This window comes from Alligator mississippiensis, chromosome 1, assembly GCF_030867095.1.
Source record: "Alligator mississippiensis isolate rAllMis1 chromosome 1, rAllMis1, whole genome shotgun sequence".
NCBI classification, from domain to species: Eukaryota; Metazoa; Chordata; order Crocodylia; family Alligatoridae; genus Alligator; species Alligator mississippiensis.
In genome coordinates, this window is record NC_081824.1 from 345,446,953 (window position 1) to 345,461,010 (window position 14,058).

The 14,058-nt window shown below is 44.5% G+C and overlaps 1 long non-coding RNA gene across 1 annotated transcript in view; it reads right to left on the reverse strand.

Annotated features, from left to right (window-relative positions):
• The window catches only part of LOC132247769 (uncharacterized), a 28,507-nt gene extending 15,387 nt beyond the window's left edge, over nt 1-13,120 (reverse strand). Inside the window, exon 1 of the long non-coding RNA XR_009459172.1 lies at nt 13,053-13,120. This is a non-coding gene — a long non-coding RNA (uncharacterized LOC132247769). The remainder of the gene's footprint in view (nt 1-13,052) is intronic.
• Nucleotides 13,121-14,058: the final 938 nt, after the last annotated feature.

The window sequence follows — 14,058 nt, forward strand, 5'->3', positions numbered from 1 at the left end:
ACAGTTTTCTTCTGAATACTTAACTAAGATTACATCCTTATAAATTCCTTTTTACATAACACTACATAGGATATTGGCTAACATCTTTGCTTCACAGGCATTACATTCAATGCATATAAAACTCATATAATAAGTCACTGGAATGACAATAATGCACTGATCTTGCTTTTCCACTTTCATCTTGCTATATATTTATCTGATGCCTCTGTATATATTGACATACATTCATCTCTCTCCCAGGGCAGTAATACTTACTAGAATGTTGATAGATTACTAGACACAAACTCAATACTAGGAAATAAAACTAAGAAATGGTACAAACAGTGAATGACATAATAACTATAGGTTATCAAGACAAGCATGGTCTAGGATTGTATCCCACATTGAATTGTCTTCTCTTCAGAAAGACTCCCATCTGAATTTTCCCAGTCCAGTGAGCTATTGATATTGTAGTTAAAGATCAGTCTCCTCGATACTGTGCTTAGATTTTGAGGCCCAGTCAAATTAGCACTGTTTGACAACAAGTGGTAGATTTCAGGAGCCAGTATTTTTGGGAGAGATAAGGAGAGGAGAAAGGTTAACAAGCCCAAGCTAGATGATTCGGGTGGCAGTCTCAAACCTTATTCATTGTAGGTTTCTATTCAATGTGCGTTTGGAATTGCTGCCAATGTTCTGATACCTTGGTTGTGCAATTCATTCTCCAGTTCCAAATTGGCCCCAAGTTGCTCACTGAATAGCATTCATACCAGGGAAGTGTGAATGCCATAGTATACAGGGAGTCTGTTAAAGCAGTCTCAAAATACTTTTTTTCTTTCCTATTTGCTTCATTTCTTGGTGGCTTTGTGTTTGTGGGCACATATCAAAGCATAAACTCACCCTTCCCCATCAACTCAAAGCCACGTGCCACAGTATCCACACCTTCTAATGATTAGATCACAAAGTAATGCAAACAAATGCTGTTTCTGCTCACCTCTCACATGCGCTGTAGTTTTCCTATCATGTTTTTGTGCCTAGATTATAACCGGAGAAATACATCGGCTCTGAGAGAACCAAAAAGCCATTTGCAGAAAGCCATTTTTGCTATTTAAGATTGACACCCAAATCATCTAAAAATTCATGAGGATTTTCTTTTTTTTTTTTTGTGCAAGTAATTCTTAAGGGTCATCCTGCTTGATTTTTGAAATTAGGTATAACTAGTACATAATATATGGTACTTGAAAACAATATATTAAGTGTTTTGACTTTGAGGTAAAAGAGTATTTTTCCTCAACACTCCTAGCGGACCCCGATTCATAGATGTTAGGGTCGGAAGGGACCTCAACAGATCATCGAGTCTGTCCCCCTGCATAGGCAGGAAAGAGTGCTGGGTCTAGATGACCCCAGCTAGATACTCATCTAACCTCCTCTTGAAGACCCCCAGGGTAGGGGAGAGCACCACCCCCCTTGGGAGCCCGTTCCAGACCTTGGCCACTCGAACTGTGAAGAAGTTCCTCCTAATGTCCAATCTAAATCTGTTCTCTGCTAGCTTGTGGCCATTATTTCTTGTAACCCCTGGGGGCACCTTGGTGAATAAATCCTCACCAATTTCCTTCTGTGCCCCTGTGATGAACTTATAGGCAGCCACAAGGTCACCTCTCAACCTTCTCTTGCAGAGGCTGAAAAGGTCCAGGTTCTCTAGTCTCTCCTCGTAGGGCTTGGTCTGCAAGCCCTTAACCATATGAGTGGCCCTTCTCTGGACTCTCTCCAGGTTATCTGCATCCCTCTTGAAGTGCGGCGCCCAGAATTGCACGCAGTACTCCAACTGCAGTCTGACCAGCGCCCGATAGAGGGGAAGTATCACCTCCTTGGACCTATTCGTCATGCATCTGCTGATGCACGATAAAGTGCCATTGGCTTTTCTGATGGCTTCGTCACACTGCTGACTCATGTTTATCTTGGAGTCCACTAGGACTCCAAGATCCCTTTCCACTTCCGTGCCACCCAGCAGGTCATTCCCTAGGCTGTAAGTGTGCCGGACATTTTTCCTCCCTAGATGCAGCACTTTGCATTTCTCCTTGTTGAATTGCATTCTGTTGTTTTCTGCCCACTTGTCCAACCTGTCCAGGTCTGCCTGCAGCTGTTCCCTGCCCTCCGGCGTGTCCACTTCTCCCCATAGCTTTGTGTCATCTGCAAACTTGGACAGAGTACATTTCACTCCCTCGTCCAAGTCGCTGATGAAGACATTAAAGAGCATCGGTCCCAGAACCGAGCCCTGTGGGACCCCACTGCCCGCACCCTTCCAGGTCGAAACCGACCCATCCACCATGACTCTCTGGGTGCAACCCTCTAGCCAATTAGCCACCCACCGGACTGTGTAGTCATTCAAGTCACAGCCTCTTAACTTGTTCACCAGTTTGGGGTGGGATACCATATCGAAGGCCTTCCTGAAGTTTAAGTACACGACATCCACCCCTCCTCCTGTATCCAGGCGTTTCGTTACCTGGTCATAAAAAGAGACTAGACTGATAGGTCTGTTTTGATCAGTTTGTAAATACTGCCTCATTTCAGATGGCGGTACAAAAGGAGTTAATTGGATAAATACATCCTTGTTGAGTCTGGGGTGGTTCAAGAAAGGTAGAAAAAAATTCTTTCTGAAGAGAGAGAATTCTCCCATTAGTAATGTGATTGCCTGGATTTTCCTCTGGCAGTGCAAGCAGGAAGGCAGGCAAGAGCAGCAGAAGGATGTAGGATTCCTGCTCTGTTAAGAAAACTGAAGCATCAGCAAACTCTGACACAGGTTGCATTCAGGAACAAATAATGAAAAAGTCCAGAGTACTATCCTGGCACTTAGACTCCCACAAGGGAAGAGTATGTATGCCATATGTTTTCACACCATCTATGTGCTATGCTCTGGGTCATGACATCTGGTTCTGCTAGATATCTGGCTCTTGTATCTTCTTTGAAATATGGGTATAACTCAATTTTCCTTACAGACTAAAGAAAAATAAATCACGTGTCAACTTGTGAAAATAATGTCAAGATTTTCCTAAAGACAAAGGGCCTCATTGCACATTAATTTTAGGCAGCTCCTGGAGCTCTTAACCCCTGGATTGTCCACACATTAACACATGCAGCTAGTTTTAAGTGTGCTTTAGGCAGCTTAAAGTTAATGCCACTCCAGAGCAGGTTTATCTCTGATCCATATTACCCAGGTCATGCCTGCACCTGTCAATGCTGACTTGGTGCAGAGTCATGTGGATGGACTGGATGTGTTCAAGTCAGCAGGCCTGGATGAGCAGCATCTGAGGGTACTGAAGGAATTAGCGGAACCACTGGCATGGCTGCTTGAGTGCTCATGGTGCTCGGGTCAGGTCCCAGAGGACTGGAAAAGGGCCAACGTGATCCCTATTTTCAAGAAGGGGAGGAAGGAGGATCCAACTGGCCTAATTATAGGCCAGTCAGTCTCACCTCCATCCTTGAAAAGGTCTTTGAAAAGATTGAGGGATCATATTTGTGGGAGTCCAGCAGGAAAATTAAGACAGCAGGGAAGCCAGCATGGATTTGTAGCAGGTAGATCATGCCTGATCAATCTGGTTTCATTTTATGACAGGGTCACAAAGTGCTTAGACACAGGAGTAGAGGTGGATGTTGTTTTCTTGGACTTTAGTAAGGTCTTCGATATGGTTTCTCATCCTAGTCTCATAAATAAATTAAGAGGCTGTGACATAAATGTTTACACGGTCCGGTGGGTGGCAAATTGGCTTAGCGGTCACACGCAGAGAGTGGTAGTAGATGGGTCAGTATCGACCTGGAAGGATGCGAGTAGTGGGGTCCTGCAGAGCTCGGTCCTTGGACCTGTACTCTTCAATATCTTCATCAGTGACCTTGATGTGGGTGTGAAAATGTACTCTGTCCAAGTTTGCAGATGATACTAAATTGTGGGGTGAAGTGTACACTCCAGAGGGTAGGGAATGATTGCAGGCAGACCTGGACAGGTTAGAAAAGTGGGCAGTACACAATAGGATGCAGTACAACAAGGAGAAGTGCAGAGTGCTGCACCTAGGGCACAAAAACATCCAGCACACCTACTGGCTGGGAAGCAACCCTCTCAGCAGCACAGAAGCGGAAAGGGATCTCGAAGTCATAGTGGACTCCAAGATGAACATGAGTCGTCAGTGTGATGAAATCATCAGCAAAGCTAACCACACTTTATCATGCATCAGCAGATGCATGACAAATACAACCAAGGAAGTGATACTTCCCCTCTGTGCGGCATTAGTCAGACCACAGTTGGAGTACTGCGTCCAGTTTTGGTCACCATACTTCAAGAAGGATGTTGATAGACTCGAGAGGGTCCAGAGGAGAGCCACTTGTATGATTAGGGGCTTACAGGACAAGCCCTATGAGGAGTGACTGAGGGACATGGACCTCTTCAGCCTCCGCAAGAGAAGGCTGAGAGGTGATCTTATGGCCACCTACAAATTCATTAGGGGGATGCAGCAAGGGATCGGAGATGCTCTGTTCAGCAGGGCACCTCTTGGGGTAACAAGGAACAATGGTCCAAACTGACAGAGAGCAGATTTAGGCTAGATATCAGAAAGAACTTCATGGTAAGGGTGGCCAAAATTTGGAATGGGCTTCCACGGGAGGTAGTGCTCTCCCCTACTTTGGGGATCTTTAAAAGAAGGCTGGATAGGCATCTGGCTGGGGTCATCTGACCCCAGCACTCTTTCCTGCCTAGACAGCAGGTTGGACTCAATGATCTGTTGAGGTCCCTTCCGACCCTAACATCTATGAATCTATGAAAGGTAAACATTTTAAAAACAATGGTAACCGCTGGAATCAGAACTCATGGTAGAGGTGGTATCTTTTATTAGACCAACTCAAGTTTTGCAAAAAATTTCTTTCTTTGCAAGTTTTTGCGCACAAGCACCCTTTTTCAGGCATAGCAGAAAAGATTGAAAGTTCTCTTGGGTAGAAACTTTTATGAACTTTTACAATCTTTTCTTTGTCCTCTAGACCAATATGGCTACAACCTGGATATCTGACACATGGTAACTGTTGAGCATTTATCAGCACTTTGGGATATTAGACCACTTGATCATACAGAGTGTAAAGCCTAACTTTGCTAAGAATAGGGGTGGATGTATCCAATATGACAGAGACGAGAGGGGGAAAAATAATACAACTCAAGGAATCTGTGGAAAAAAATGACAGTATTCCTTTTGCAGTCATTAATACATAAATAAAACTGCAAAATTGTTTGCCTAGTAGAATACCACCATCTAGTGCTGAGAGAGATAAACTATCTTAGTCTGAAGTCAGGTAGAAGGCAGGGCAGCAGTTATTTAGCAGTAGTTCTTAACCTTTTAGATTTGAGGTTGTCCTTGGTAGACTCCAGGAACCCCTCAGAAACTGCCAGCTCTTAGTTTTCACTTCTTTTTTTGTCTATAGAAAAATAAGACAGCATTGTTTCTGTTGCAAAGAATTCAGAAAGACCACAACAGATCAGACTGGTTCTAACACTGTGAAATCCCATTTGAAATCTTTGGATTATCTTGTGATTTATGTCTGCACATCTAACCATGCCAACACTCTGTGGCACCCTACGGCACCCTCAAAAGGCTTTCAAGGTACCCTAGGGTGCTGTAGCACCCTGATTGAGAATAATTGGGTTAAGACATGAGGGCAAAACTGAAGAATGTTCAGTTTTCATGGATTTTATAAAGGAAATGCAATTTAAAAGACTGCATTCCAAAATGGAGGTGGGGGGGGGAAATCTTTTTGGTGGGGTCTTTCTATGTGTTTTCTTGGGGAAAAAGGATAGCTGACTATTCAATATTAATTTGCAGTTCCAGTCACTTTAGAAAATACACATTTTAACTAGGTTGTGTTTTGCTTGCTCTGGTCAGGCCTGCTGAAGAATGTCTTGCATTGGAAACATAAGAAAAACCATAGGAACTGCAATGTACTGAGTCAGACCATAGGTCCCTTTTGTCCAGTGTCCTGTGTCACACAGTGGCAGACAGCGGATGCTGAAAGAGAGTGACCCGAATGTATCAGGAGTTTTTTTTTTCCTCCTCACCATTCCTTTCCCACTTGCAGCCTCCAATATTTTGGGTCTAGGAAGTTCTGATTCAGAGACTATAGGCTTAAAGTTCACCTAATTCTATCCCAACTATGCAATTGACCCAATCAAAGGCACCACCCTAAGAAATCCTTGTCTCTTTTTTTAAAGAAAGAAAAACCCCTCTCAAGGACAGAGGTGACTTAGTCCCTCAAACCAGTTTATTAAAACACAGCAACAAAACATCCAGAATGTAAGCATCCAGAACCTTGTCTGCCTGTGTTCTTTGACCAACATGGCTACAACCTACACTCCAGAATTTAAGGCACCCCAGGTTGCTACGGGACTCCATTTTAGAATCACTGCCTTGCATAGACTAACTTGTTCAAACCATCATGAACTTTAGTAGGTTACAGCCTACTTCATCCAGTGCTATGAAATCTAGCATAAGGTAGTGCCAGTTAGCTAAGGAGCAGATAAACTCTTTCTCTTAAAATTTTACAGACAGTATGCTGCTAAGTTTAATTTAAACTCAAATTCCACAATTAGTGATGCCAGCTATAACAAATAACAAGTCACTAGGCAGATCAAAAAAGGTAAAAGCATGACATTTGTCCAGAGCTGTGAGATCATTTAATGGTCGTCTTTTAATATGGGCTGCTTTTTTTTTTTAATCCCCCCTTCCCACTTCTGCTCTATGCATGGAAATTTGTGTTCCAAATTTAGTGAAAAATAAGCTTTTGGCCATTGTGCTCCTAAAACAACTAATTCAATGCTATATTATGTGTTCTTTAAAGGATTTCTCATGAATAATTTGAATTGGTCATTATACTGGGGAATACTGGGCTTGTCTACACGTGCTATTAATTCAATATAGGCTTACCATGCAGTAAGATACTGTGCAGTAAGCCTTCCCCAGGAGTGCATCTCACATGTACTAACTGTTGGCAGCAAATCTGCTCCTAATAGGAGCAGCCAGGTACAGGGCTATTCCTGCCCTGCTCTGCCCCACTGCAGCAGCCAGGAGGAGCTCCAGGCTCCCTTTGGGTGCTAGTCAGGGGGTTGGCAGAGGGCATGGGGGATGCTCCTGAGGTGCATGGGGCCAGCAGAGCTGTCCTGGCTCCATACACGTGACAGTGAGGCCTGTGCCCAGTGGGGCTTCCCTGTTTAGCAGGGAGCTCAGGGGAGCTGTCCCACTCCTGGGGAATCCTTGTCCAGCAGAACGCTCACTGGCTGCAGCTCCAGGAGTGGGACAGGCCCTGCCCAGCCCCCTGCTGGGCAGGGTATCTGAGGGTGGTCAAACAATGGAATGGGCTACCTAGAGAAACTGTGGAAACTCCATCCTTGGAAGTTTTTAGGATCAGGCTAGCTGACACTTGGCTAGGTTAGTTTAGTCAGGGATGCTTCTGCCTTGAGAAGGGAGCTGGATTAGATGGCCTTATGAGATCCCTTCTAGCCTTAATTTCCTATGATCCTATATAGGGAAGTTTGGGGTGAACCTCACTTGCTGAACCTCTGACCTGAAAATATTACATTTCAAGGATGTCCAATGGACAAATCTAGAGTTTTAGAAACTGAAAGAGTTAGTGGTCTTAGTTCTGAGCTGTCTGTGGATTCCTCAAAAGAGGGCACTGGCACGGCCCTCTTAAAACAAAATAGTCTGTATTGGAAAGCAGGGGCTTATGTGTTGCAGATGCTAACAAAACCTGAGTTTCACTGCACTCGAGTGGAGGAATTGTTTTTGGCCTTACTGGGTGAATCTACACAAGATGCCTTGCTGAGTATTAGACTAATACGCAGCAAGTATTAGTGGTGCAGTAAAGCATCACTGTCTATACATGCATGGGACTTACTGCACAGTAAATTAAGCTAATGCATCATTTTCTAGTACCAGGAAATACAGGTACTAGATTAATGGCACATTAACCATGTGCAGTAACACATGTGTAGATGCTGACTGGGAGCAATTTGCTGCTGGTCAGCCCAGGCAGCAGAAGGCCTGGTACTGCTTGGCTAAGCCCCAGTATAGGATAGCTGGGAGAGCTGAAAGTTTGGGAGAGTCTCAATCCCCATGAGGCTGGGAGGCAGCATCCTTGCTGAATGGGGATGGCTCTCTTGGCCATGTGAGGATCAGGACTAGTCCCTGTGTCCCCTGCCAGCCCCAGGGCTAGCACCTGGGGGAGCCTGCTGCAGGGGGCAGGGCTGGCCCACAATTTTTTGGGGCCCCTTGCAAGAAATAGTATTTGGGCCCCCTGCCCTGAAGAAGCTGGTGGCAGTGGGGTGGGAAGGGAGCAGGGGACAAGTGGCCAGATGTGAAGCTGGTGGCAGCATTGGTGGCAGGGGTGGGGGGGTAAGCAGGCCTATGTAGGGGGCCCCTTAGCTGCAGGATCCATAGGATAGGACAGCTGGCGCTGGCAGGGGGGCAGAGCAGGGCAGGAGCAGCCCTGGACTAGGCCACTTGTGTCAGGTGCAGTCTGCTTCCAACAGGAGTGCATGTGTAAACATGCACCTCGAAGTGCTTTAAAAAGCCTGAATTTTCTGTGAAGAAAATTCAGGGGCATTAATTGTATGTGTAGACTTGCCCGCTGGGTTTAAATTTTTTTTCATGGCTTTAGTTATGGGAGGCTACTGTTAGCTGTAGTTTGCAGCTACAAAATTAAGTACAAATTAGGAGAACAGTACCTACAGCACTTGACTGAACCACGGTTAGGCAAAGTCCAGTTCCAGATGATGTACGTGTCAGTATAATAAAAAGCTTATTTGTTTTCATCAAAATGTATTACAGAACTAGGACTGAGGATGTAACCCTGAATTAATAAATAGATACTATTAGCATAATGCAGCTGGGACTAGACTGAATTTAGTTTACAGGCATCAGATGAAGAATCTTAAACTGTCATAGAAATACACACACATGTATGAATGAATGAATAAGTGTGTGTGTGTGTGTGTGTGTGTGTGTGTGTGTGTGTATATATATATATATATATATATATATATATATATATGAATGAGAGAGAGAGAGAGAGAGAGAGAGAGAGAGAGAGAGAGAGTTCCTATATCTTTCATATTCATATATATGTATATAGGAATCTTCCTCTAGAGGTAGTTGTCATGAGCCAGGGTTCATGTTGTACAGTGCTGAGCTGAACTTGGTGGTTGAATGAAACAAACCTCTCCAAGACTGCTTGGCTCTGAGTGATTGTTGAACAGCACAAAGCCCTAGGACCCTAATTGTGTGCCCCCAAGTCCATATCAACTCTGTTGCACAGCCAAATGACATAGTCAAATGGTAGTGCTTCACTCTTCCCTATCCTGTTCAAAATCTCTGATTCATGAGGGATAGAGTTAGAGTGAACACAGGCACCAGCTTGCCTTTGCCTTGAATTGCTAAGCTATAGGAGGGAACAAAAACAGTCAGAGGTGGTTTTCTTCTCCATGGCCTCAGGGGTGTGTGTCAGTGTGCATCTGCTCATGCACACAGAAATCATGTTACTTCTGAAAATTGGCAACTGCATTGTAAACGATTTTTAGTGCTTCTGGTCTTTGCCTAAAAAGCCAGTTTGCCATTACATTAAGTTTGCTCTGGAGGTGTCTGAAGTGTCTGTATAATTAGAGAGGAAGGATTTGACCTATCTGTGTTATAGCTCATTTTGATATTACTATTTATTAATGTGCCTTTGCTAATGCACATTAAATTTAGTACTTCCAGGCAATTTTACACGTATTCTGGGAAGAGTGGTGAGAGAGCTTTAATTAGTGAGCTGCACTAATTAAAAGCATCCAAGCGTCACGTGTATCAGATTTCCTTTCTGAAAAATGGTGGCGGGGCACTTTTGAACTAAAGCTCATTAAATGAGCTTTAGTTCAAAGCACCCCACCACCATTTTTCAGTGTGGGGACACTGATACATGTGATGCTAGAGTCTGCTGGAGCGCATTCATTTCTGTGCTTCAGCAGACTTGATTAATTGAGTCTGCTCCAACGAGCTAGATTTCCAGTGCATTGGAACAGGCTCCCTGCACGTGTACAGGAGCCCTCCATTATGAGGTATTAGAAAAAGCTTCATTAGCCTATTTCAGTGCACATTAGCGAAAGCACACAGTTTTTTGTGATGCTTTAATGCACATTAAAATAGCCTAATGTGCATTATAATGCATGTGTAGATGGGCCCTTAAAGTCTGGCTAAGGGTCTGTCAAAATCAATGGTAGTCTTTCTGCTTGTTTCATTGGGTATTGGACATGGTTTTTGTATGAGATGCATTCGCTGTCTAGGAATGGTTGCAGCTTAAAGAAATCAAAGTGATATATTTAATAGGGCTGTGCGAAATGGCACAGTTCCATTTCGCCTTGAGTTTTGACGGAACAGCAATCCAATTCGAATTTCATTTTGAGTCGAAACAGATGTTCTGTTCCGGTCCGTCGAAACAAAAAGGCTGTTTCGATGCTGTTTTAATGTTTGGCTGGGGATGGGGAGTTAGCTAGATCACGTGAGGGGATGGGAAACATCCCAGCTGGGCTGCTTTCCCATCCCCTGCACTAGATAAAAGATATCACCCACTTAAAAAAAAAAAACCTTACCTCTCACCCGTGTCCTAGACCATCATGTCTAAATCACTTTGATACTACCAAAACAATAGAAGGATGGATTTATTATAGAAAACTACACAGTGGTATTTTTTTTTTCCTCCCCTGAATGTCCCATCCCTCCAAAGAACAAAGAAAACTGATCAATGGCTGTGTCTACATGAGATGTTGACTGCACAGTCATTAATGTATTGGGCTACTGCACTGTCAGCATCTTGTATAGATGCAGCCAGTGTATCTTGAATTACAGGTACTGCAGTTTCCATTGAATTTTGAACTATTTGCAGTAGTAGTTCACTTTTAAGGTTGCATGCAGCCATAAGAGGAAAAATGGACTACTGGTTTAGCTCAGTAAACATGTTTTGGGGATTATCTTCAGGATCTTCTGGAACATTGTTGGAACACTTGTGATTGATCAAAATCATACTTTTGGAAAATTATTATGTCTAATATTTTTAGTCCCTCCAGATAAAGACAGCTTAGTTTTAAAGTTTCTAGTTTTACCAGAAAAATGGCAGGACCATTCCCAACTAAATCATCTCAGGCAGAGCTCTGTCCATCCGGGTCTTAAAAAACCTCCAAGGACATTTGATTCTACCATCTCTCTTGATAACCTGTTCCAGCGTTTTACTACCCTCCTAGTCAGAAAATTATTTCTAATATCTAACCTAAACTTCTCTTGCTGTAACTTGAGACCATTGCTCCTTGTTATGTTATTTACCACCACTGAGAACAGTCCAGCTCCATCTTCTTTCAACCCCCCTTTCAGGTTGTTGAGGGCTGCCATCAAATCCCCTGCCAGTCTTCTCTTCTCCAGTTTAAATAAACCCAATCCCCTCAGTCTTTCCATATAAGTGATGTGCAGCCCAGGATATACCAACATTGCAGCAGGGTATACCAACATTGTTTTTGGTCTCTGGAAGCTTAAAGCCGTCACTGGAGATGGTGCCCTGTGACATCCTGCACTGGCTGGGGTTTTTTTTAATTTTTTTAATCCATATACCCTGAGAGAAGGAACAGAGTAAGCACCTGTAGAATCAAGCGTTAGCAGGGTGAGATGTTTTAACATTGATTAAAATCAAATAGTTAAATTACAAATATATATGAAGCTTTTAGAACTACTCCTAGAGTAAGTGCTGCAGCAAAATACTAGTATGGCCTTTTGGTGCACCTTCATATAACCTCAGAAGTGTAACACCAACTGGCATGGTTCACTTGCTTTTAGTTTTCAGTCTGAACACAGTTCTTCTCAAGATGTTATCTCCTTTCATTTTCAGAAATGTTATTTCCATGATCATAATGGTTATCATCAAAGCCCTAGTGACAACTTTGATAGATTCAAATGGAAAGAAGATTTTTCCAAACTTTGCTGAACTAAAATACTTCAGTTTTATTTTAAGCAGAACACAGTATTTTAAAATATTAAATACAAGGAATCAACTCTGTCTGATTTCCTAGATTAAAAAAAATAAATTGGTAAAGATTTTTCAAAGCAAGGCACTGTTGTATTTAATTTGCAATGCACCCGCTTTGAAAATTGCAGCCTATATTGCAACTGTGTAAGAAGTAGGCACTTTTGCAGCTGTTAATAAATTCTAGAAACATGTTTTGCCATAGTTATGAATAGTTTTATGACATGGTGTAACAGGGGGCCTGCTTGGGGCCAATCTCCGAGGCCCACCCACCTGTTCTTGGGCCAACCACCTGCATTCTCGTCCGCCACGCCTTGATGTTAATTGATTAATTAATAGATGTCAATTAAGCGGGAGGCTACCCATTTTGCTGCCCCAATGCCAGGGGGCACTCTGCAGCTCCTTTCCTCCCCTATACCACAGCCCAAGCCTTGCAGATGGCATCTTGATGTTCACATAATCACCGGCCCCCACACTGGGCCCCAGAATCCTCATAACAGGACCCCTCCATGATCCCTCCACTCAGGCAGCCTCTCCACCTTCAACCAGTTTACCTAGCCCCAAGAAACTATTTTCCCCTCTCAGGTGTGGTCCCCCCCCAGGACCTCTGACTACCAGCCCTAGCCCATTTCCAGGCCAGTCGGGACCCCAGGCTCTTGGGCATCCCTTGCAGTGGGTCCCTGGCCCTTTTGGCCATCCTGGTCCTGGTCCCAGCATGGGCCAGTTGAGGGTACTCTCTCATTCAGGCCAGGTCTCTAGCCCCTTATTCTCTCCCAGGGTCTGCTCTCTGGGCCCTTCACACAAACAGGGTTACCCACCTGGTGGTGGGGGCTAGGGGTTAAGGCACCCCAACCTGCCTTTCACTGGGGTGGTAACTGGCCTGGCATTTCCTGGGGCTCCCATGCCACTGAGATCCCCACCAGGCCACCCACTCCCGGCAGGGTGCAGTTTTAGGTCATGCCCAGGACCAGGAGCCTCCTATTCATCCCCTACAGCTCCTCCCTTACCTCCAGATGATCTCAGCAGCCCTCCAGCTAGACAATGTTGCTGCCTCACCTCCAGCAGCCAAACTGCCCTGTTTATATAGACAGCCCTTGACTTCAAAATGGCTGCCCTCATCAGGCACCTGGTGGCTGCCAGCTCCAGGCCCTTAAAGTGGCAGGCACACACAGTGCCCTGCCACACATGGCAAGGTCATTTGTCCAATGACTATTAAATGTATAACCTTGGCAATGTATCTGTACTCTGCATAGCCACCTCTCTGTGATGCTTATTAGCATACCCTTATTGGTAGGCATGGATGAGGCAGTAGGAACTCTTTTGTGCTTATTTTGACTGTGTAAACATGCTTTAACTGCATTTTAACAGTTTTAATACAGAGGACCAGCTGTATAGTGTTTGTTTGCACTGGCTCTCCCCTACTGATGACGTAGGAGAAAATTGGGTAAAGGTTGCTGAGGGACCTCCATGACACAGGTGGAGGTCTAAGGTGGTAGGACCCTCAGCTCAGGAATTATAAAGGAGGCTTAAGAGACGTTCTAGGTAGGAGGTATCCCAAGGGGATGGTACTGCTTCTAAGCCTTTTGGCTAAGATTTAGCTAAGACTGTCAGAAGAATAAACTTAGAAAGAGAGCTGACTAGAGGATCTTTTCTTTCCTCTGGTGCAGTGTGGGTTCTTGTCAGTCCTGATGGTCTAGGGAAGGCAATGCCGCCATTACATCCGAAAAAGCACCGGTTGCACAAGCAACTGCATTGCTCAGGTGAGTAGCCGAAGGTTCTTACAGTTTGCTAGGCCAGAAAGCATGAAAACCACAACTCAGGCCAGTAGCCGAAGGTCAGGGGCCTCACCCCCAGGTTGGAGTAGGCGAACGCCTGTGCTCGGAGACAGAATGTGGACAAAACACCCCCAGGTCCCAATGACACCCTGATCCACTCACAAGAATGCTCGAGGCATGCCAGGAGACCACCAGCTAGGGTGGACGGCTGACTACAGGTTGTGGAGGACCCTCCCAG